The 18,496-nt window shown below is 36.5% G+C and overlaps 1 pseudogene; it reads right to left on the bottom strand.

The window, feature by feature from the left end:
• Positions 1–14,888: 14,888 nt before the first annotated feature.
• LOC140600812 (L-lactate dehydrogenase B chain-like) lies at positions 14,889–15,858 on the bottom strand (annotated as a pseudogene).
• Positions 15,859–18,496: the final 2,638 nt, after the last annotated feature.

Genomic DNA, 18,496 nt, shown 5'->3' with positions numbered 1-18,496 from the left:
TGAAAGCTAGAAGTCCGCAATTTCTTAAGACAAGAAAAAATCATGTGTATTTGTACTACATACTAATCAAACCAATCTAGAAATCAATGGGAACTTTAGTTGTACATAAATGAATTCACCTTAAATGATTCTAGAAATTAAATATGTCCAAGTCAATTAAGGAATTACAAGTAAGAGTCAAAATCCATTCATGTTTTTAAAGAGCTTACAATCTATTGGGAGAGAATAGAATGATAAGGAGAAAAGTATAAAAATTCAGTGTCAAATTCTTTCTGCTATTCCCTTCTATTACCTTTAAACAATAATGATAAAATGAGTTTTCTGCTATCAGAGATTGAGGTCTGGGTCTAATCTCATGAGAACTCGGACAGCCATCTCTGAGAGGCATTAAGAAGCTTGTGGGGAGCACAGAGCCACCTGACTATAAGTGTCTTGTCTTAATAAATCACTGTAACAACTGATTATACAAAACTTGACTATTAAATGTGGCTCAAAAGCAATGCTGAGGTGTGCCTGGGTGGCTCAGTCTGTTAAGTGTCTGCCTTGAGCTCAGGTCATGACCCCAGGATCCTGGGATTTAGCCCTCACTACAGGCTGGGGACTCCCCACAGGGAACCTGCTTCTCTTTCTCCCTCTACCACTCCCCCTGCTTTGTTCTCTTGCTCTCTCTCTCTCTATCAAATAAATAAATAAAATTTTTTTTAAAAATGCTGAAAATGATAGTCTGATCCCTATTTGTCTTCTTTGATGGCATTTGTATATATTTTCGCAATTAATTACTACTTTTCATTGATCATGCCAAGGTGGGGAAAAAAAGATAAAAAGGAAGTAGAAGTAGATAGGAACAAGGAAAGTGTGAGATCATAAGAACCCAAGAGGTAGTTCATATTCAAATATATATATGGAAATAGAGTTTTAAAATCCTCTGCAAAACCAGTCTTAATCTTGGGTTATATAACATGGTATAAGGACAAACTTGGCTTTTGAAGCAGAGCAAAGAAGAGAATAGAATCAACCAGATGTTCAGACAAATTGCTGAGGCCTCACAGCAAGTTTTACTTAATGCCACCCTATCATCCGCTTTAGACAATTTAAGATCGAGAGCACAGTCAGACTGACAAATACATTTGCTCAAGACCTTCTCCTTTATAATTCCATTAATATCTCTGGGCCCAGAGCCAGAGAAAAACATCTGGTAGGGATTATATTTTTGCAGAGATAAACTTGCAGATGTTCAAAATCATTTTTAAGAAAATTTATCTATAAAATATTGTGATAGACAAGATGAAAAAAATGGCAAAAATGAGATTGGGAATTATATATTATAGAAGTATTTTGGAGTTTTAAAATATTTTAATATAATAAAATCAATATATTCACACATTAAAAATAAATCCATAAAGATGATAAGAGGGTATTTAAAATATTTCAGTCCAATTCCTTACACTGTCACTCCCTATTTAATTTCCCTTACAACAGTCTTTATTTTTATAAAGTTGATAGCTCTCACAATTCCAAAGAGTATACTCAATCAGCGCCCATTTCTTAAGCTAGAAGCATTGTTTAAATATTGGCTGCCTATGTAAAATGGGAAAAAACTAGTTTATTTCATATTATTCCTCCTCCATCTACTCTTCATATTTATGTTACTAATTTAAATCTTCCAGTTATTATTTCACAGTTAAAAATAAAATCCTTGGAGGACACCTGGGTGGTTCAGTAGATTAAGTGTCTGACTCTTGGTTTCAGCTCAGATCATGATCTCAGGGTCCTGGGATCCAGCCCTGAGTTGGGCTCCACATTCAGTGGGGAGTCTGCTTGAGGTTTTTTTTTTTTTCCTCTCTCTCTCTCCCTCTACCCCTCCCCTTACTTGCACTCTCTATCTCTCTCAAATAAATAAATAAATCTTTAGGAAAAAAAAATAAACAAGATTCTTAAACTTATATTTCTTCATCCATTATATCATTAGCTATTAGATTAAATATAATACCTTTCTAGTGCATAGAACAAGGAAAGGAAAGTCCTTTACTTCTTCTCCCACACTAGTTCCACTTACTGGCTATTGTAGGCTCTAATATTATTCCTATATTCATGCATTTATAACATTCAAATTCTGCTTCCTAACTATTGTTAAGACATCCAGGTATTATCTATAGGAGAATAATAAGATTGAAAACTGAATAATTTAAAATATTATAATTTTTCAATATTATATACTACATATTCAGTAGTGATTGATTCCTGGAGAAAGATATGGAAGCGTATTTTAAACTCTTGCCACTCAAAGACTTAATGCTTCAAGGTCAAAAGATTCTTAATATTTTTTTTCTACAGCAATTGATAAAATACATGGCACAACTCTATTTTGTCCATAATTGGATGACTTTTTATGTAGTGTCATGGGTACTATTAAATAAATCATCCTTTACATTTTTAATTATGATTATTAAAATTCTCTATTGATCTGTTTCTGGAGCCTGAGATTTCCATTGCCCAAGAGGGGAGGATAAAAGAGTTCACAATATGAGTGTTTTATTTTTTAATCTTAAAGACAAGCTTTTAAGCTTATTTGAGGAAAAACAGTTGGTTATGAGAATTTCATATCCCAAATCTTTATTTTATGAGAGTAGAAAAAAAATATTAGTGAATAGGAAGAAATAGTAGCCCAAAATAGGGCCCTTTGCCAAAACATGAGGTCATGAAGGTGCAGAAGTTGCCAGACAGGTCAAAAGAATTGAGAGACTGAAAGAGGTACAGCAATAAGACAGGGAGTGAAAGAGCAACCACAGCAAAGAGGCAGCAGCAGCCTCTTCTAGCACATCTCCTGAAACAGTTTTCACACATTGCATCACAAATGACATGGCTGACACCCAAAAAACAGATAGGATGAGGTATCTCAGTGAAAGGCCATTGAGAATACATTGGATAACAAGAGGATCTGAGTAATTAGTAAGAAGTAGGAAAAAAAAAATGACTATAGGAAATTTTTAAAATGCAGCATGACTTGACCTGATGCATTTAGAGCACAATGCACAAAACAACTGTTAAACACATTTCCTTTTTAAGTGCATATACCAAGATAGTCCATATAGTCCATTAATTATAAATATATTTCAAAAATTAAAATCCTACAAGCGGAGCACTTGGATAGCTCAATTATCTGACTTTTGATTTCAGCTCAGGTCACAATCTCAGGGTCATGAGATTGAGCCCCTAGTCAAACTCTGCATTGGCTGGGGAGCCTGCCTCAGATTCTCTCTCCTTTTCCCCTTCCACCCTCCACCCTTAAAAGGAAAAAAAAATCTTACAAAGCATATAGTGTGAATACATCAGCATTAAATGAGAAGCCAATATAAATAAGATATATAAAAAAAGTCCACACATTTAGAAGTTGAACACACTTCTAAGGAACCATGATGAAAATAGTAATTTAAACTGAAAAAATAAAAATAAACATATCAAAATTTGTAGATACAGCTAGCAGAGTTCAGTGGGAAATTTATAAATGAAATGTTTGTATTAGAAAAGAGAAAAGATTTGTAAAAAAATTTTTCATTTTAAGAAGCTAGAGAAAAACAAATTTACCCTAAAGGAGGAAGGGAGGAATTAAAAGACGTGGTAATTAATGAACTAGAAAACAAAGAATAAAGATATAAACAAATAATAACAAGATTATTAAATAACAATATATAAAATATATTGCTAAATCTCAGCAAGACAGATTAGGATTAATAAAAATGAAAAAATACAAGTTATTAATGACCAGGGGATAGTAACATATAATTGTAGCTATAAAGAGACCTTAAAATGATGGTAGAGGCTATTATGAATAATTTTATGCCAATAAATTTTATATATTAAGTAAAATAATCTTTTTTAAAAATATTTTAATATTTATTCATGAGAGAGAGGCAGAGACATAGGCAGAGGAAGAAGCAGGCTCCCTGCAGGGAGCCTGATGTGGGACTTGATCCCAGGACCCTGGGATCATGACCTGAGCCAAAGGCGAGTGCTCAACCATTGAGCCACCCAGATGCCCCCTTAAATAAAATAATCTAATTAGTAAACGATTTATAAGAAGCAATAGAAAATATAAATAGCACTAGATTTAATAAAAAGTTTATAATAACTTTCTCATGAAGAAAAATTCAGGCCCTGATGTTGTCCTGGTTAAACTCTATAAAATACTTAAAGAAAAAAAATAATACCAAATACTTAAGAAAATATCCCAAGAAATATAGAAACTTTCATCCTAATAAATAAATTTAGCAATGTCAAATGATAAAAGGAAAAAATTAAAAATTCACTGTATTTACATATTCAAGTATCAATTTGAAAATGAATTTTAGAACAATTTAAACATCAGAAAAACATATAAAACCTCTAATACAAACTATACAATGTTACAAGAAATGGAAGAAGATTGAAGTATGTTGAGGGATACACTATTCTCATAAATTAAAAAATTCAATATTACCAAAGTGTCCATAGATTCAACAAAACCTCAGTTGTCTTTTTGGTACAAACTGGCTATTCTGAAATTTCCATGGAAACGAAAAGTATTTACCTTAGACAAAATAATATTTAAAAAGAAGAATAAATTTAGAGGACTCACTCTTTAGTGTTAAAATTTACTGCAAAGTTACATTATCAAGACAATGTGATATGGTTAAAAGGTAGAGAAAAAGCTCAATGGAACAGAAAAGAGTCTAAAAAAGACACATGCACATATGATTAAATGATTTTGAAGAATTAAAAATACCAGGGAAATTAAGTTGGAAAATGCAAGTTTTTTTCAAAAACTTCTATTGAAATAACTTGATAAATTTATGGGGAAAAAAATCCCAACTTCTCCTCAACATTACGCACAACAATCAATTTGGGATGAGGGTAGATCTAAATTGTAAAAGCTAATGTTGTGGTAATTTTAGAAGAAAATGTAGACTATCTTCCCAAGTTGGGGAAGGTAGAGATTTCCCAGAGAGTACACAGAAAGGTCCAAATGGAAAGTTAAATAGTGGTAAGTTGGACATCATTAAAACTTAAAACTTCTTGCAAGTTTGAAACCAAGTGCTTGCAAAACAAAGTTGTGATAATCACAGTTATAATGGGTATAGGAATTGTCCAAAGGATATAAATGCTAAACAAATGTATTTGCCTGCAATGAACACTCTTTATACCCTTGCATTTATAGTTATTCAGTCAACAAACCTTTATTAGTACCTACAATGTCCAAGCACTAAGCTAGGCTCTAGGAATAAAAAATTGAGCAAGTCATTGTCCCTGCCATCAAAGAATTTGCTATCTAGTAATTTACATTGACAACTGGATGTAAGAGGAGCTGTTCTGGGGGTAAGTAGAGGATGTGCCTGCTATTAATTGAAGGTTACATAAGTCTATTTTAAGACTCAAGGACTGGCATCCAAAGGAAACCTAGAGGCTAAGGAGAAATTACCCAGTTGAAGAAATGAGCAGTCGTGCTTGGGAGGTGGGGGACTTCACAGAGGTTGAAATGGAGAGGAGATGTTTGAGGCAGGAGGAACAAAGACTTGTACAGAGGTTCTGGGGAGAGAGAAAGATGGAGTATATTGTGGAAGCCAAGTGGCCTTTAAGATGACTGAGTGCCCAGCACAAGAATGGAATGGGGGTGGGATAAAGCTGCATATAAGAGCAGGGATTTCATCTTTGTCAATTATACTGAGGGGATGCGATTTTATTCTGAGGGCAATGAGAAGAGAGTCAGGTGTTTTGTTCGCTTGCTTTTATCAGGGAATGACTGGATGTGCTAGGAATTCTCTAGCTGTGGTGTGTGCAACAATTGGGTGGGTTGGCAGGGTTGTGGTAGACTAAACTGGCATTGCAGATTCCACAGAAACTGATGAGCACACTCTGAAGTGGCAGCAGATAGGCTGGCCAGAAATGGGCAGGATAGGTTTGAGAGAGATTTGAGAAAATGTGGCTCTAGACATAGAGACAGGGGAAGGATGCAGAGTTAGAGAGGTCATCTATGGCTCCATGTGCTTCAGGTTGGAGAGGCTGCCCCGTCTTATCCTACTCTGTGGAATGGTCAACAAACACTAGCTGTCAAAAGTGTCCATGAGTATGAGCGAGAAGGAGGTCTCTGGTGAAGATGAGATTTCCAGTGTCACAAAGGGGCACAAGATGAATTCCAGGAGTTTCAAAGAGTGAGTAGGAGAAGAACAGGTCACTAATCTTAATGATATTTTTTTAATAAACAACTATGAAGAGAAGGGGGGAAAGTCTGCTTCTGAGAGAAGCAAGGATAGAGATTTTTTTTAAGTTGAGATTTGAGCACATTTAAATATATTGTAATGTATAGAATTGAATCACTATATTGTACACATGAAACTAATATAACACTATATGTTAACTATACTGGAATTAAAATAAACAATATAATGAGGAAAAGAAGAGAAGGAAGAGACTAAAGTTACAAAGAGGAAGGGAATGATCCACATGGTGATTTCCAAAGGAGTGTGTGCAGGAAGTAGAGAGAGAGAAAGAACAGGGAGATGAAAGCAAAGTCAAGGTGAAGGTTAGCTTAACCCTGAAGAAAGGACATCTTTCCACTTTATTCAGAAGGAGTGTTTGCAGGTATGGAGGACAACAGTTGAAGGAGTTGCTGCAAGGCCCCATTTGTGTGTGTGTGTGTGTGTGTGTGTTGGTGTTTGTCTAATAAGAGTTGATACCACCTACTGACAGTCTCTGAAGAGAATTAATGAATTATAGGAGGAAATTTTGAAATAACTATCTTAAAAATGTTAAGGGCAACTGGAAGCATAGAAATTTGTTAAGAGTCTTTGAGGTCCTATTTTGTATTGGTGACCTTGCATATGTGAGGCATTGAACTACATGGCTGTGTATTTTGATTCAGTAGTTTTCACAGACATAAGCTCATGCACAAAGAAGTTGGACCATTGCTTCATTTTAGTGATTTTTCAAGTAAATATGCCAGGATATAGGGAGGGAAGCCCACGCTATTGGCAAGGGTGATTGATGTGAAAGACTCTGGTGCATAATAAGCTGGATACAGAAAAAAAAAATTGGATAAAGCTGAGAAATAAAGAACATGTATGGAAGTTTGCAGACCATAGATCTTGATAAGGTCTAGGATTCAGTTACTCAGTGAGAGTCATTGATGGGATGCACTAGGAATGGTAGGAGATTCTTGTTAGAGAATAGCAGGTTTAAACATAAAATCTTAAAAGTTGGATCATTCCTAGGGGGTCCCAAGTACTGGAAGGGCATGATTGAAGTAGGGTGGACATACAGGGCATTTAGAACCAATAAGGTCAAGGTTTGGAACAGCTGTCAAAGTAAACATGGAAATGACTCATCATAGCTTGAGTGGGAATGAAGAGAAGGATTCAATAATGATAAGATGAATAGTAGTGAAGAAAGCAAAAGTAATGATGCATTGAGGTTATTAAAAGCAGACAGAAACCTGTGCAAGGTCACAGATAGCCAGAAGAATGTAGCAAATGTCACAAGTCCAAATGGTATTGTCTTGAGTCCTGGGCAAAGGAGAAAGGGAGAATGGGGCAGCAGAGGTCTTGGATTCATATTTTACTACAAGGAACTTAGGAAGGTCTGTTTATTTACCAACAGATAAAGAGAATAAATATGTTTACAAACACATCTGTTCAACCTTTACAGATTTAAGTAGCAGGTTGGATGACAACAGGGAAATGAAATGACACTGTCATTATATCTGAATTGAAAAAGTCACAGAAAGCTATAAATAGTAGTTATTATCTTTCCAAAATTTACTCTCAGTCTCTAGAAATCTTCTAGAACCTGGAAATTTGATGAGGAGGTGACTTAAAAAGAATAAAGGTGTTTGTGGGAAGAAAAAAAAATACATAAAAGAGCTGCTGGTGGAGAGAGACAGAGATGGTCCATAATTAATATGAACATCAATCTTTTTGAAATGTCAGGGTGAAAGCCTATTCTTGCTGAAATAATTTGATTCACTATCTCTTAAAATAGCACAGAAAGCAAGGGAAAAGGGGCATTGGCAAAGAAGAAGTTGATGAAAACAATAGTACCTGGCTTCTTCTCATCTTTCCTTGGTATGCAAGGTCCCAGGGGAAAGGGGTGGGGGGGTCAGCTGATGTTACTTGCTGGGTCCTGGCACTGCTCCTGGCCTCCAGTTACTGGTTTGAGCAGTAGAGATAACTGCAGAGTATGGGAAGTTCCTTGATTTATGCTGCAATTTATACTCTAAATGAAGTCAAGTTCCAGAGGTATTTTAGCCTAAAGTATAAGCTTTCCTCATCATTCATTCCAGAAACATCCCCTCCAAACTGCTGACACTGTTTTATATAACACCAGTATGACAATAAAGCATTATCATTCCTTTTTTTTTTTTTATCATTCCCTTTTATTAAGTGGCTTCTGTGGGGCAAGCATGCACTTTCAATGTATGGCTTCTTCCAGTTCTTACATTGGCCCTGTGTGGTTAACACGATCCCCATCTTGGAGAGAGGAGAAGAGAGACTCAGAAAGGTTAAGAGTGACATAATACATTTTTAGATACAAGTTGTTGGCTCTGTAACTGCCCCCCCCCCCCCCCCCCCCGATGACCTTTCCTCCATGTCACACAGCCTTCTGAACAAGTTTCTCTGGCCACTGGCTTTTTCTCAGAAAAGGTCTGGAAAAGACATAACAAATTACAGCCTGTTGCTCCTCAGACCACTACTTGTTTCAGCTCAGTGGCTCCAAGGTGATCAGGGATCAGATCCAAGACCCCATGAGAATATGATGAATCCATGCCATCCTTTATGTCCACACCTCACCTCTGTAGGAAGCACAGATTTTTGCCCTTCCCTAATGCTGGAAGGGGCTCAGTCCCTACAAGAGAGAGCCAACACATTCTGGTGATGATCTTAATTTAGGCATTTTTTTTCATCCAACATGCATTTACTGAGTATCATCCACGGACTCTATTCTGTGATGGGCATTTGGAATATATATATCAATAAAACATTGCCCTTACCCTCAGTGAGCTCACAGACCCATGAGGGCAAAGCCATGAGGGTAAATGGTTACAAGGCAACAAGGCATGGGTAAAGATAGGATTATGCAAGCAAACTCCAAAGTAGGCAAATGGAGAGAGGCAAAGATGAGCAACCACACCATGGTATTCTCAATGGAACTGTGAACCACACTCAGGCTTACACTCACTGCCCCCAGGGATATTTAGTTTTGTCAGTATTACCACCTTAGCCATATCAAAAAGAAACAGAATCAGGGTCTTGAAGTTAATTCAGTTTTTCAGCCATAAGTCAACCCAGGACCAAAGGAAAACTAAATAAAAATTGAAAAACTTACTTCCGAAAAAGGCTAAATGACATTTTTTTTAATAATGAAAATGTGTTTCTTCTTAAAAAAAAAAAAAAAAACTGTGACTGTAAGACCAAAATATACTGGCTCGTGCATTGCTGGTTTCCAGACGTCAATCTTTTTCCAGATTTCTGAAGATATTTTTATCTAGAGATACATTTTATCAATTAGTTTGCTCCCTCTGGGTAACAGAAATCCTGGCAAGTAGAAGAAAGGTAGCTTTAGTCCCTTTTTGCCTCATGAAACTACAAACTCTGGTAGCAAGCTGTGGTTAGTATTGGTTCAGAGGCTCGTCAAAGTCTCTGGGACTCTCTGCTTTTTCCTTCCAGGCTGTGTTAAGAGAGCTACTGCTGTTCCCTAGCTGCTGCTGTATTCATGGAAAACTTAGTTGATGTGTGTCCTAGTCAAGGAAAAGGGGCATGAGCCAACTAAGTTTGCCTTTCGTTTCTGGAAGCCCTACCCAGTAACTTCTGTTTATATTTCAAAGAGCACCGTTCCACCACAGTGGATGTCACATGTGTTATATCTCAAAGACAAACACCACTGCTGTGTCATCATCCCATCTGCAAGGGAGGCTGGGATTTTTCATATACACACATACACACATGCATAAATATATTATATAAATATGTATTTGTACTGGTTCCATCATTGCTTCTCCCCTTGTAGGGCTCTGTTAATAAGAAAGATGGAAGAGTGTCTATTGAGGATGCAAATATTAATCTCCACCATAATCTTTAACATTTATTTGTAGAAAACAGTATGGCTTTGGTCTTTCAGGAAAACTTTTATAAATCACTCTCTCTTAATAAATTCTAATGGGGCAGGAAGAGAAACAAGTTAGTGTGCTCAGCTACACTACCAGTACCACCGAAATATTTATAGCTCTCAAAACACAGATCTGCACACAGGCCGTTAAGGTACTCCTGATTCATTTGTATCAACTGGTTGAGTCTATATACCTGAATTCTTTTTTTGGTTCTAATTATTGCTTCGTAACTTTATATTAATATGTTTAAACACTGGTTCATAAATTATGTCTTCCTTAGGAAAGAGATGCAAACTGTCAAAAGGAAGAGTCTTACATTTTTTCTGCTTTGATATCTTGAGGCTTAGGGAAAGAGAAAATAGAGCATGAAGCAAAAATGCAATGTGATTTGAGGTTGGTATTCTTGGCTCAGAAATTCCAGCTAGCAAAGCAGTTAGCTGATTCAAAATAGTACCCTTCTTAAAAGACAAAACTAGTATCTGTATATATGCATATGCACATATATGTGTATATATACATATTTAATAGGTGCATCCTTGCACATATGTGTATTTAACATCTCAAACACATATTTTCTTCTGAAATGGGACTCACATATTTTAGGTTATTTTATTTGTTTATTTTAGTGTTGCCAAAGAACAAAACCACTCCCCAGAGCAAATCCTGCCTTCTACCAGGGGATTTCTTAATGTTTCCTGTTGCGAAAAACTTAAAAGACGTCTCCTAATTGCAAGGACTATATTAGCTGACCAGCTTATTCTGCTCCCTGTCATCTTTTTAACATCTCAGCAGCTCTAGCAGGTTAATTTATTAACTTCTGAGTCACTACTATGTCCTGGATAAATATTACCAGGCATATTAAAATACATTAGTAAATCAAGTAGTCTTGTCAGCTGAATAACTAATTAATCATATGATAAAACATGTACTTACATCTATTATGAATCAGGACCTCTGCTGGACCCTAGCAATACTAGTAGGATCTCAGATGTCATGTCTCCAGTACTGTGGCCAGGCAGTTACAACAGCATACAATGAGTTCCATGGAAAAGCATGTGATCTTTAGAATGTTTTTCCAAAATATTAGTTGAATAGAGAGAGCTAAGGGGAAATATTTTTAACCAAACCCAATATCTTTATCTTATACTGGTACATAAATACATAAATATACTTTTTTTTGTAAGAATGCAATACTCTAGCATCTACTCAAGTGGATGACAATTACTATTTTTCCTAAACTAAGCACCCTTTATATGCTTTAGTAAGTACTTATGTGAATTATACTCATATTCTTTTTCAAAAGGATTTATCTAATTATTTAAGAAAGAGAGAGAGAGAGAAAGAGAATGCATCCATGAGCAGAGGGAGGGGTAGAGAGGAAGGAGAGGGAGAAAGAATCTCAAGCAGACCTCTGGCTGAGCACAGAGCCCAAAGGACCCCGAGGTCATGACATGAGCTCAAGAGTCTGATGCTCAACCCACTGAGCCCCAGGTGCCCTACACTCACACTCTTTTTAATAGGCTTTGGATTCTTATTCATTCTTGGGAAAAAAATGTTTAAGTGATGTTTTCCAGAGATATCCTTAATAAATTAACACATTCTGCTGATTTCAGAAAACTATGACCTAAAAATCATTTTTATTTTGGTAAAATAGTACAGGTAAAATATTTTATTTTTCTGACTTTGGAAGAGTAACTGTACTCTTTATAAAGCTGATATTCAGTGTGTGTGTGTGTGTGTGTGTGTGTGTGTGTGTGTGTTTGTGCATGTGAGAGAGAGAGGGAGGGAGAGAAGGAGAATATTTGTATTGAAGGCTGGGGAAGGTGAAGGTTTCCATTTTCTGTTAATTTGTTTTTATAAATTATGTTAAAATTTTGGTATATATGGGATCCAACAGCTATTGTTTGTCTTTGCGGCTCTTATCTAGAAAGAATTGGGAGCTTCTTCCTTGTGCAGGGACCAAATTCTAGAGACATTTTTAATGTCCTGGCAGATGCTTCAGACTTTTCTATTCAAGTATTTAGTTTCTACTTAAAGGGAGGCAGTATCCACAGTGGATATGAGCATAGGCTTTGGAGACAGATAGGAGTAGGTTTGGGCTGGATGGTCTGAGTAGACTGCTCATTTGTAAAATGAAGCCCTAATGTCTTTTTTTAAAAAGATTTTTATTTATTTATTTATGAGAGACACAGAGAGAGAGGCAGACACATAGGCAGAGGGAGAAGCAGGCTCCCCTCAGGGAGCCCAATGTGGGACTCTATCTCAGGACCCCGGGTCATGCCCTGAGCCAAAGGCAGATGCTCAACCACTGAGCCACCCAGGAGCCCCATCCTAATGTCTGTTTTATTAGGGTATTGCTACTCAATGTATGTGAAGTGCCCATCTTAGTATTTAGTAAATGTTCCATGACTAGGTGGTATCATTATTACTATCTAGTTATTTCAAACACCTTTGCACTTATTCTCCTCATATTAATTAAGGCTATTTAATTCATATCAGCTGAGGTATAGTAAAAGCAGCTGTTTTCCAGGATGACATGGCAGACAGTTGAAACAGGTCCTATTTCTACAATGTTATTTACTAATATATGTTCGAACGTCAAGCGATTTGTATTCTTATCCAGGATACTCATAACTCAGAAAATCATCAGTTCAGTAGGTAGAACTGCCAAGATATTAAATGGATGATTTAGGACTAAGTAAGTTGGCCAAATATTATCACAATATTCAATATGTTCCTTCAGAAGAGAATTGAAATATTTATGACACTATGTTTCCTGACAAGCTGTTTAAAGCATATTTTTGCTTTCTACTACTTCTTTGCAGTAAAGAGAGAGAGAGAGAGAGAATATTCATGAATAAACCTAGTGAGAATAAGGCATGACCTCAATAAGAAAAAGTACAATTACAACTGGAAGTTATAAAAAAACACTTGAATAAGTGAACAAATGTATCCTGTTTCTAAAAGAAAATTAAATATTCTTAAGGTATCAATTCTCCATATTTAAAATATAAGCCCAACAAGTATTTTTTCTTACTAGTTATTTAAAAAGCTGTAAATTCACCTAAATATATACATAAGTTTATATATATATATAGAATTGATAAAAATTATCTTAAAATATATTAAATATAGCATAAAGACAAAATGATGACATTATCAAATTAATCTGTAGATCCTGATGGAGAAGGGTAAATATTCCAGCAGTAGACCATTTCTTGCATTAAAATTTTCCATGGAATTAAGGCAATATTGGGACGCCTGGGTGGCTCAGCGGTTGAACATCTGCCTTCGGCTCAGGGCATGATCCCAGGGTCTGGGATCGAGTTCCACATCGGGCTCCCTGTGAGGAACCTACTTCTTCCTCTGCTTATGTCTCTGCCTCTCTCTTTGTGTCTCTCATGAATAAATAAACAAATCTTTTTAAAAAATAAGGCAATATAAAAAATCAGTGAGAAACAGAAAGATTTATCAAATTTTTAAAACTGAGTACCAATTGGGACTTAAATTCATTTAGTTTCCTCTGACCCCATAACTATAAAATTACTAATGACTTAAAAAATAAAAATTTTGAGGATGCTTCGGTGGCTCAATTGGTTAAACATCTGCCTTCAGTGTAGGTCATGATCCCAGTGCCCTGGGATCAAGCCTCAGCCAACTTCTCCCTCTCCCTCACCCAACTCATGCTCTCTCTCTCTCTCTCTCTCATTTATTCAATCTCTTTTAAATAAGTAAAGCCTTAAAAGAATTTTTAAGATAGGTAAAAATGTTAAAAGAAGGATATATCAGAACACAAGAAAAGCCAAAAAAAAAAAAAAACCCCAAAAAACCAAAAATCTCTAAAATGAAAGAAAAAACCCAGCAATGTTTAAACCTGACTTAAAAACTGAGCTCTGTGCCTATCATTACTTCCCATCCTCTGCTAGATTGTACCACCTTACTCGGGATATTTCTCTTATACATGAAGATGTGCCTTTTGTCCTTATTTATATTCCTCTGTACATCTCTTAATGGATATTAGATATTCTAGGGTAAATTCAGGAAAGGGAAAAAACGGAAACGATAACCTTTATGGATGGAATGCATGTCATTTGTTTGTAACTACTTCCTAGCATAATCCTTGTACATACCAGGTATTCATTCAGACTTGCTGAATAAATGGATAATTGGATGAGAATAAGAATACCAGTGACAAGTCACAGTAGCTTTGAAAGAATCTAGAAACAGAATAGCACTGCTGGAAAAAAAGAGTTGAAGATTGATTTAGTTGAGTCTTTTAATATGCAGACAAAGAAATCGAAGCCCAGAATAATGAAATGACTTAATCCAGATCACATGGTTTGTAACGAGCAGAAGGTGAATAAATTAAAATTAATACTTCCCTTGATATTTTTCTGTGTGCCAGGACATCCAAAACATAACTGAAGTTGTGATTACAGACCTGTGATCAGTTAAGAAAGATACTTTCTCTCCACATTTTAAAAATTTAGATATCCCATAACTTAAGCAGAGAGGAAAGCTGAGGTAAATATATTATTATTTTTTTTAGAAGCACACTATGATGGTTAATTTATTTGTTCAAGGGCTCACATTGCAAGCATTAAACCAAGCATGGGCTTTGAGTCCATAAGTGCACATTTGCTTATTTAAGGAAGAGAAAAGTGAATGGTGATCCATGAATGTGGATGAAAACTAAAGACTCACGGTTAGTCATATTTTAGTTTTTCTAGCTCTACAGCTTAAAGGCCAGAAGTTATAGGTCTTTTAGGTCTTTCTGGATGTCCCACAAGGTATGTGCACTTTTCTTGAGCTAAGCCACTTCATCATCGTTCAGCTTTCAGTTGATAACACTGGTTAATCCCCAAACATTCAGGATATAAGGAAGATTCAGGAAGACTTCCTTCCCCATGGCATGCATTCCCTTCACCATCACTGACATTGCATGAGCACTGGATAGATTTTCAACATGGAGTGGATGAGATCAACCACACTTAATCCAAAAGCCCCAAGGGTATATCCTTTTAGTTTGATGACTTCATAGGCACTTTCGACCACCATCTTAAGCACTCTCTTCCAATTTTCACTGTCATTGTCTGTTCCCATTTCTGGATTTCATTCCTGGAGACAAATTGCTGTTACATTCACTCCACTCCACAGAGCCACACTTGAGTTGCAACGTTCTCCTGAAATCCATCCATGGCAGCTGCTAGGATGAATGCCAAGTTTTTCAGCCATTAGATAGTGAAATCTAGCAGAATCCAGGTTATGCCCACTTCTAATTACACAGTGCTTGAGTAGTTCATTTAGTTTCCAGGTAACATGTGAGAATATCCACTGGGATGAAAGCCACAATTATGATACAATCAGGACTGTACTTGACTATCTGAGGAATAATGAATTTGAGGACATTAATATTCCTCTGCACCAGGTTGAGAGGGCCTTCTCCTTCCTGCTAGTTACCAACACAATCTTAGAATTGGCAGTTATAGAGTAATCCTTGTCTGCCACAGTTTTAGGTGTCTGAAGAAATTAGTTCCTATGTTTCAGAACTACCATTTCTTCTCTGAGTTTTTCTTCCAAAACGTCCATTGCACAAGTTCATCTGCCAGAGATTTTTCCAGAATGCTAATGGCACATGCCACACCAACTTGCACAACATCCACTACAATGATCTTATTGTTTGGGATGGTTGCTTCTTCTTCTGCAACTGGTGCAATCAGTTTTGTTGGGGTTATTATTATTATTATTATTATTATTATTTATTTTAGAGAGAGAGCAGGGGAGGGGCAGAGGGAGAGAGAAAATCCAAAGCAGACTCCTCACTGAGCACCGAGCCTAATGTGGGGCTGAGTGTGGAGCTCCATGTGGGGCTCACTTTCACCACTCCAGGAGGATGACATGAGATGAAACCAAGAGTTGGACATTCAACCAACTAAGGCACCCAGGTACCCCCAGTGCAATCAGTTTTTCCTGAAGAGTTACATTGTGCCCAGGAGGGAGATAGCTATTAGACTCATCTGAAGAAGACAATGAGGTAAATACATTCTACCTAGAGACCAGAAAGAATTTGGGAAGTTTTCTGAACTCTCTATCATTGTTAGCTTTCATGAGGCCTAGAGATGAAACCATTTTACCAAATATAAGGTCAGTTGTTAGCAGAATAGGGTAGGAGCTCAGCTCTCCTGTGTCCATGTTTAATGCTCTTTCCACCATACTCGTATGCTAACCAAAACCTTTCTTACTAAAACATGTAAGGAGAGAAAACAAGATCCAATGGTGTTAAATTTTAAGAATAAGTGTGGAAAAATTTATGTTTAAATAAACTTCTTAAAACTAATACTTCAAGAGGATATGTAAAATAGGATATTTTTTTAATCAGCATTTATTTGATTAGCATACCTTTATTAATCACCTACCACATGAAGACACAATAGAAGATGTAGGAGATGCAATGATGAATAGATCAGAAGTTGTTCCTGCTGCTGTGCAATTTTTCAGTTTAGGGACTAAAGGTCAACAGTGAGACTGAGATAACACAATGTACCACTCTAGGGATGGGTTACTTTGACCTTTGACCACCTACCTGGACCATTCTGGTTAACTAAAGTTAACCGAGGAACTGAGATTTTATATAAATATAAGTAAAAAAAAAGTCTCTGAGAGAAACCAAATTTATTCAAAATTCATTCAAGTAAACCTCTGAAGTTTATTTCTCAATTTTTACATAGAAAGCCTGCAGCTTAACAGCCACAAATCCAAACCAGTCTTCAATCTCTAGATGAACTATCAGCCCTCATTAAAATGTACATAAAGCTGCCTCCAATGACTTCTACTAAATAGAATCAATCTGAAATAAAAATAAGATCTTCAGGGGAGGTAAAAGTAGAAAGTTTTAGAAATTTTTGAGGAATAGCAAGTATTTCCAATTTGCCAAATAAAGATCCAGGCCTGTATATGTATCCACACTTTTCAAAGAGTTTTTAGGTCAATGATATCACAAAGGTTCCAGGATTTGAATGGTAACATGTCGGATATCACTCTGAATGGTGATGAAGGCACTTGCTTTCCTAAACCGACCTACTGAAAAGGAAATTCTTTTGCACGTGCACTTACAGTAGAATCAGTTGACCCTGGAATCCAGCAGCCTGGTTTACTGGGAAATATAAATAGCACAGAGAAGATAGTCACATATAGACATCACTTCCTGGTGGTACTTCATTAAGATGAGTCCTGGGGGTGCCTAGAAATTCCTGTATCTTATTTTCCTCTAAGTCTCTATTTTCCTACCCTGGAGAGAGAAGAAAGCAGATCTATGGGGAACTGAGTTGCAAAAGGAAGCAGGATGCTGGATCAGCCTGAGATGACAAGGTATCTCTGAGTAACAGGGCAGGAGCAAAGGTGCCAAGGCTAAAGCTACAATAGAAAGCCAGCGCCCAAAGAAAACTTAGGAAGGATGACCATTCTAGGAACCAGAATCCTGCCGTGCTGTGATGAGAACTGTTAGTGGTTGGTAAGGTTTACTGTACACCAGGCACTATGCTTACTGCTTTGCATTTCTGTTTAAATCCTCACAGCTCAATGAGTTTCCATCTATTCTGTCCCTGACAATTTATCCCACACTTGATGTGCCCAAACATCTGTACTATCCTTGACTCTCAGATGTGTCTCTACAGCATGGACCTCCTTTTCCGTCAACTACCTAAATCTTAATGGAGTTGTTTTCATATTTAAATAAAACTACTTCTTCCTTTGTTCCTCTTTCCTATTTATGAGTTTTCCAAAAAGATGACTGAAATCTAAAATGTCTCCTTGTGAAAAAAAAGAGGGGAGATAAGATATTTACCCAGAGGGCACTTTTTACAAAAGTACCACTGTACACATCAGTGAATATAAAACTGATGGTAACCTTGGAAGAAGGCCAAGGTCTTGGCTAATACTCCTTTCTCTTCACTCTGTTTGGTAATCATCAAAGATCTAGTGTATGGTCTCCACAGGGCAGTCAGTAAAGAACACTCAGAAGCAAGAACTATGATGTCAGATGACAGAGAAATCTATGATTCCTGGCCTCGTTGCTTTTTACAGTTTCTACAGACATGTAAGGCTGCCTTACTCATTAGTCAGTCCAAGCATGTGATAGCAATTGCTCATCCAGTCACTAAAACCAAGGAAGATGTGTGAAAGCAAGATAGCAGCAAAGGTTGCTATTGACTGTTAACATTGTAATATTGCTTAGCATCACAGCAAACATGACAAAGAAAAGGGAAAGTAGAACAAAGAATCTCTAAATAACAACAAAGGTCCCAAGAAGATAGTATATTCCCAGTAGTCTTATCTCAGTTGGTTCTTTGAACTGAGTATTTT

The sequence above is a fragment of the Canis lupus genome, chromosome 12 (assembly GCF_048164855.1).
Source record: "Canis lupus baileyi chromosome 12, mCanLup2.hap1, whole genome shotgun sequence".
NCBI classification, from domain to species: Eukaryota; Metazoa; Chordata; class Mammalia; order Carnivora; family Canidae; genus Canis; species Canis lupus.
The sequence above is the reverse complement of the archived record's forward strand: the minus strand, read 5'-3'. Positions and strand labels throughout refer to the sequence as shown.